At 34.8% G+C, this 7,073-nt stretch overlaps 1 pseudogene; it reads right to left on the bottom strand.

The window, feature by feature from the left end:
- Positions 1–6,029: 6,029 nt before the first annotated feature.
- LOC144252202 (casein kinase II subunit beta-like) lies at positions 6,030–6,604 on the bottom strand (annotated as a pseudogene).
- Positions 6,605–7,073: the final 469 nt, after the last annotated feature.

Genomic DNA, 7,073 nt, shown 5'->3' with positions numbered 1-7,073 from the left:
GGAAATGTCCCGACCCAGTGATTGTCTGGAGTTGTGTTCTGTTTGTGGGTTTCCACAGGGAGAACAGCAGCCAATTTGGATTCCAGAGAGACTAGCCAAGGCAATTTCTACAGACCAAAAAGAAGATGATTTGACTCAAATCCATAACAGCTGATATCCAGAGCTCCAGCTTGGCTATTCTTACATCTGCGACAGTGATTCACCAGGATGCTTTTTTCAATATCTATTTTATTATTGCCTTTTCCCATATCATAAAGTTCTATTTTATTTTTTGAGCTCATACAGACCTAGATTAATGTTTTTCTGATCAGTTTTATTTTTTGACTGTGGAGTTTCTAAACATTGCAATGGAGATTTCACCTGTGTAAAGCTACAAGGCCTTTACTATTGATTTGTGTTGTACATTTGTGTGCACTCTTGTGTTTTGTGTTGTATGTCTGTATGTGCGTATGTCTATATTTCATATATGAGGAATGCTCATGAAAACATGGATCCGAATTTTTTTTTATTCACATGATTTAAATGGTTTAATTTAAATTAGGTAAACAGCTGTTAATTATTGTTTTTAAAGGAGGTTAACAGATCTGTTTGTTTACTTTCACCTTTCCTTTTCATTATATTTAATAACTCTGTTCAGGATAATGTAAATTGTTCAGAAAATTATTTTCTTAGTAGCTGATGGAATGTTACATAATTTCTTTTTAGCATCATTGCCAGAATTCCTATCTTCATCCCAGTGCTGGTGAAGACAAAGATAAAACCAAACTACAGCTTCTATGATAGCTATCACAGTAAACTGTATAAACTGATGCATTAATGAATAATAACTCAACAAGTAATGCTCAATCAGTGAGTCAATTTACTTTGGGTGTAAATGGACATATTGATAGATTCCTCCGCTTTGAACTGCTTGCAGAACTTGCCTGGACTATGTAACACTTGTATGCATTGTGAACTATCGTTTGGTGAAGCGAATTGTGGTAGTGCTGGCATATCTTTGCTGATGGTGTCACCAGTAATACAAATTTTCCCAAAGAGCCATCAATTGGCTTGGTGTTGTGGCATTTCTGTACCCTCCTCCCTTCTGCTAGTGATAGTCTAAAATTTGGGGGCCAACAGAGGTGAAGCACAGAACCTCACCCCCCACTGGCACCAAAGCAAAATTTGGGGCCAACAGAGGTGAGGCACTGGTGCATAGGCCTATCCACAAGTATGGTTGTATGCTAGACCGGTAGTCAGTGACAGGTATGATCCAATTACAGTGGTACCAACCTAAGACAGGAGGCTGATGCCTAGACGTCAGCTCATCCGATGACAGGTAAGAACCATATGTTGAATTGGACAACCTAACAGGCATGGTCCCTAAGCCACATTGCTTGTTGTTTAATTAATTAGAAGTGGGGAGATGCTGAGAGCCATAGCTAAGTAGGAATGACGTATGGCATTTTTGGTTGAAAGGTGACCCTGCTCAGGGATTAGGGTGGCTCCAGGTTTAGGGTGGATCCTGCTGGATTAGGGTGGCTCCAGGATTAGGGAGGATCCTTCTGGGAATAGGGAGGCTCCAGGTTTAGGGTGGATCCTGCTGGGAATAGAGCATATCCTGCTGCCTTAGGTGCCCGCTCCTTGAGTTCCCTGAGTTCCCGTTGAGTTCTCTCAGGGTTCTGAGAGTATTGGTATGCAGAGCCCAGTGGAGGGAGTGTATTTTCCTAGAATATGCATGTAGAGTGCCAGTGAGAGTTCGGGAAAAAAGAGTTGCTGTTGGAATCTACAAGGCTTTTGTGGTGGCTCTGTTATTTTGTGCTCAGCCAGACTGCAGCAGGAAGGAGGTGTTGGTTGAGCAGAGATGCTCCACTCATGGCAGGTGGAAAACAAAGGAAAAGAGGTAGGGGTCAGAATGCCAACATCCTGTCCAAGGGAACACCCCCAATAACCTAACTTACTTCCATTAGGCCCCAACTCCTACAAGCTGTACCACTTCTCATCAACACTATTGGCTGCGAATTAACCCTTCAACTCATGGACCTATGGAATCCAAACTGTAACAGAAGTAGAACCCACGTCAATTCACAAAGAGTATTCTACAATCAAATTCTTTTAGGCACTAATAAAAATCTTTTATGACCTCACTTCATCTCCATCTGCATCTCTATCTCCATCTCTGACAAAAAAAAAAAAAAAAAACTAAACATCTTTTGATCATTTCTTTTTATTCAACTAAGCAGAAACAAGGACTTTAGATTACTGGGTATATTATAACTAGTAGATGTCTTTCTGCTGTGTTATTGTTAATTTTTTTATTGCATCTGAAATATGAGCATGATAGTACCTCCTAGCTGATTCAAAACAAACTTGCATCACAAGAAGGATAAAAATGTATTTGTTATATACTGTGATAATAAACTTGGGTAAAATAACAAAACTCTCAATAGTAACTTCTGATCACTATAAAAGAGAGATAATAACATTTAAACAGCCATTCAATAAGAAATAAGTAAAATAAAGAATTTAGTGCACTCTTGATATAGAATAAAACCAAAATAACTCAGACATTATTATTATTAATGTAGCATAGAATAATAAATAATTATCTAATAGCATTCAGAGGAATAATTTACTTAAAAATATATATGGCCTTAGACATGCTTTAATAAACAATATAGAATGGAAATAAACTAAATATTTAAACTAAAGAAGATAGACAAATATCAACTATTAAAAAATAGTAAAAAGGTATTAAAAGAAATCATTGCATGAGAAAATGGAAAAACTATAAAATAATGTAGTTTCTGTGCTAATACTTTGAAATCTCTTATTAAGTAGAGATAATATTTTCAGCTTTTATCAATCAAACCCAGAAGATTAAATGCACATTAGCATATAAAAAGTCATATAAACACAGATTCTGAGGCAAAGAATTTATAAATGAGTAGCATATTCACTACTAAGTCACAAAATATTATTAATACAAATAATATAAATTACAGTACTTTACCAGAAGTAGAAAATTTGATCAATAGAATAATTGTTTTAATGATCTGGAAGTTGGCAAGTTTTTTTTCTGAAAAGGGAAAGATGGAAATATTTCAGGCCTTCAGGCTCACACAGTCTTAGGTAAAACTACCCAATTTTGTCATTAAAACATGAAAATATCCATAGACATTGTAAATTTCAAGAGGTCTGTGTGTTTACAAAGCTGTATTTTCAAAAACAAGTATGGGTAAGATTGACTGCTTTTTGCAGGCTTTGGATCTAGTACTGCTTCTAAACATCACTACCCTAGATTGTATGCATAACCTTCAAATATCTGCTCCATTAAATTCCATCTAGTCTGTAAATAGCACCAGCACCCCTGCTCAATCAACTCTTCAGAGTGGAGCAAGAAAATATAATTAACAACATCATTTTTGGCTCCTAACATCTTTTTAAAAATGTATTGGTTCTTTTCAGTTATACATGACTTAACATCTTTTAATATACATTCTGACTCTTATAATAAAAGCAGAAAATCCTGCCCCCATCTGCTCCACAAATTAACTTCCTCACAATTGTTCTATCTCCCTGCTTCCTTCTACCACATGACTATTGTGTATGCTTGCTTTTTGGTATACATATTATTGCTCCTACTCTTTCCTAATTAACTCCATATAAATTTGCCTCAGCTCATGAATTATTTTCTCAATTAATTATTCTCTTATTTCATTCACCAATTAAAAAGCCTCTGGCTTTTCCCAGCATCTGATCTGCAGTTTCATACATATTTATTATACTTGGATCCTTATGTCTCCCCGCTAGATTATATACCTTATTTAGAGTATATACCTTATATAGAGTATATACCTTATAAGGATAAAAGATATTCCTGGTTTGCTTATGATTTTTGTTCTTATTATCTAGCATTTGTCTGCTTAAAAAACGGTGACTCCATTTGCTGAGTAAACAAATAAACCAAAGAATGCAAAAGTAAATGAAATACTGGACTAACTCCACACTCATCAAATAATACTTCTAAAGAATTCCAGGGCCAATTTTGAGATGTTTTGCTTTAACTTTTTAGTGCCTGAGATTTACAAAAACTTCTAGAGCACAAAAATTTTGTAAACATACCTGATGCATTTTCTGCAAATTACTTTGACAGATAATAAGAAATAGAAAAGCAAATGTTGTTAATTGTCTTTTCACAGTATTCTTTCTTGAGCTACTTGATTGAATATTCTTCCAGTTTTTCAATATTCTTCAATATTCTTCCAGTTTCCCAGATAATTACATTATGTACCTAAGGCCAAGATTTATCACATTCAGGCAGGTCTAAATATTCCTGCTCCTGGGGAGTTCTGGAAGACAAAACAAGAAAAAGCAAATTTTGGTATCTCCATTATGCAAATTTAAGTCATATATAATTTTATTATTGAATACTGCATCTATAAGAAATATAGTATTAAGATTTCAAGATTAGCATGTATTTTTATCTCCCCAGTAGCTCTGAGAACTAGTACATGATAATCCAAGTATATCTAGACAGAAAAATAGAGAAAAAAGAGCCCTGAATTCTATGTTGACCTATATTAGAATTTATTTTAGGATGAAATTTATTTTGAAAATATGTAGCAGAATATACAATTAGACATAAATATTCCTTGATAATTGTTTAAATATTCAGAAGACCCTCATAAAATAATAAAAATAAATTTCAGTTAAATATAAAAGATGAAACAAACAAATTGAAGTATATATATATTTAAATCAGGCTAGGACTTCTAAAGCATAAAAGATCTGACAGAAATAGCAAATTAAAATATCAGTTCCCCTGTTATATGAAAATATCCATGTATGTTATATGTGTATATGTGTGTAATACTGTGTTATTGTATGTGTGTGTGTATATATATATATATATATATATATATATATATAATAAGATATAACAAAAAGTAAAACAAATATTTTCAACAAATATGGCAAGGAGTTAGTGTCCCTTATATGTAAAGAGATCTTAAAATATTTTTGCTTTTAGTATTTGTTTTCCTTTGAGATTCTTTTCTTTCATTTGAAGATAGAATCTAGGGCCTCATCCATAGTAGGCAAACATTCTACTACTGAGCTACACCCCCTGCCCAAACTTTTAAAATCTACTAAGAAAAAAAAATGAAAACTTAGGGCAAACTTAGATAAATAGTACAAATATATAATTTAACAATAAAATAATAAATTAAGTTGGTGACACATTAAAAACAAATGTCAAATCTCACTAATGTTATAAAAACTGCCAACTTAAACTAATAAAATATTGGTTTTCATATGATATTTCTCAATTCTGATGAGAGCAAAAAGTATTGTTTACTTTTATGTAAAATTGGTGCTGGTTTAAATTTATTAACCTCAATAAACAAAAGCAAAGTAGGAATCAAAGCCTGTAAAAATCATTTCTTTGACCCAATATTTTTTCCTAGAAATTTATTATGTACAACAATGTTTATTACAGAATTTTTTGCAGTTTTAAAACTTTGAAATAGTCTAAATATTACTAATGAGAGAGTGATTAAGTTCAACATTTTTATAACTTATGACTGAACATTTTGATTCAGATTGCTGAAGTTCAACCTCGAGGTCATGGGAAATTGTCATTGGGTAATAAAAATGGATGTAGTTAATCTCAGGGGCTCAAGAGGCTAAAGCAGAAGGATTGCAAGTTCAAAGCCAGCCGTAGAAACTTAGTGAGGTCCTGAGCAATTCAGCAAGGCTCTAAGAAACTCAGGGAGACCCCGTCTCTAAATAGAATACATAAAATGGCTGGAAATGTGGCTCTGTGGTCAAGCACTCCTGTGTTCAATCCTTGATGCCCCCCCAAAAAATAGCATATAGTAATAAGGACCAAAAAAATCTGCATTTGAGCATATATACATGTGTGTGTGTGTGTCTTATAATGTGGAAAGAGTGACTAAAAGGAAATATGCTAGCATGCCAATGATAGATCTCTCTGGATTATGAAAATTAAATTGACTTTTATTTTATTTATTATAGTTTTATTTACTTTACGGGCCCCATTGGGTCATTAGGTTTCCAGGTTGCTTGGGCTGGTACTCTGGATGCACCATGAAGAGCATGTGAAGGAAATTGGTGCCAAAGTAGGCACCCTCCTTGTGATGGTGCCTCAAAGACTTGGGTGTGTACACATCCATGCACTTGGGACAGTAGAGCTGAACCATGGCCTCGCCTGGGATGTCTGAAAGGCTGTTGGGAAGCATTGGCTGGTTCATTACAGTACACACAGGTTCAGGAGCCAAAATGCCCCCTGCTAGTATTTTTCTAACATCTGGGAGATGGCACAGATGGTGAGGATGTAGCGGGCATGGATCAATCCATACAACATCTCAATTGCCTGCTCAATCAGGTCACTCTGGTTGGGGTTGTCTTCTAGCTCTTCAGCAGGATCCAGGTCCAAGATCATGTCTAGAGCTTGTCAATATTGAGACAGTTGCTCATTGAGTCCAGTAAGATTAAATTTGTCCTAGATATAGCCTTCATCCACTTCACAGAAGAATTCATTGCCATGGAGCCCACAGAACCAGGAAATCCAGAACACTTTCTCTGAGCTAATCATCTTCATGTGAGCCTCTGGATAGAGAACTGGACCAGGGTGGGGGAGTTGATTAAGGCTTCTAAGGAACCACCACTACCGCTACAGAGCAGGCTGGGGACCCAACAAGGGCAGGCTAAGTGGGGGGGCAGTGAGGGGGGGAGTTGTGCTATATTTTCTTCATACATCATTTATCTCCCTTCTGTTCACTTTCATCCCTACTGGTATGAATTATTTGAAAAAAATAGAGAAGAAATAGCAATTCAGATAATGATCTATTTTGATGTTTATATCATAACCAGTTTTCTTTTCTTTTTTTAAAATTTTGAACTTAAGCTTTTCAGTTATGCTTGAAATAAGAGTCTCTATCATGATTCTATATGGGTCTTTGTCAAATGACAGTATTTAATTATTATTTTCTAGGTCTAACTAAGAAAATGTCATATTTTCACAAAATACAGATTTCACTTAATGTAATAGGAAACCACACAGAGTTTCT

This window comes from Urocitellus parryii, unplaced genomic scaffold (assembly GCF_045843805.1).
Source record: "Urocitellus parryii isolate mUroPar1 unplaced genomic scaffold, mUroPar1.hap1 Scaffold_37, whole genome shotgun sequence".
Lineage (NCBI taxonomy): Eukaryota > Metazoa > Chordata > Mammalia > Rodentia > Sciuridae > Urocitellus > Urocitellus parryii.
This window is presented reverse-complemented; position numbering and strand designations above follow the sequence as displayed.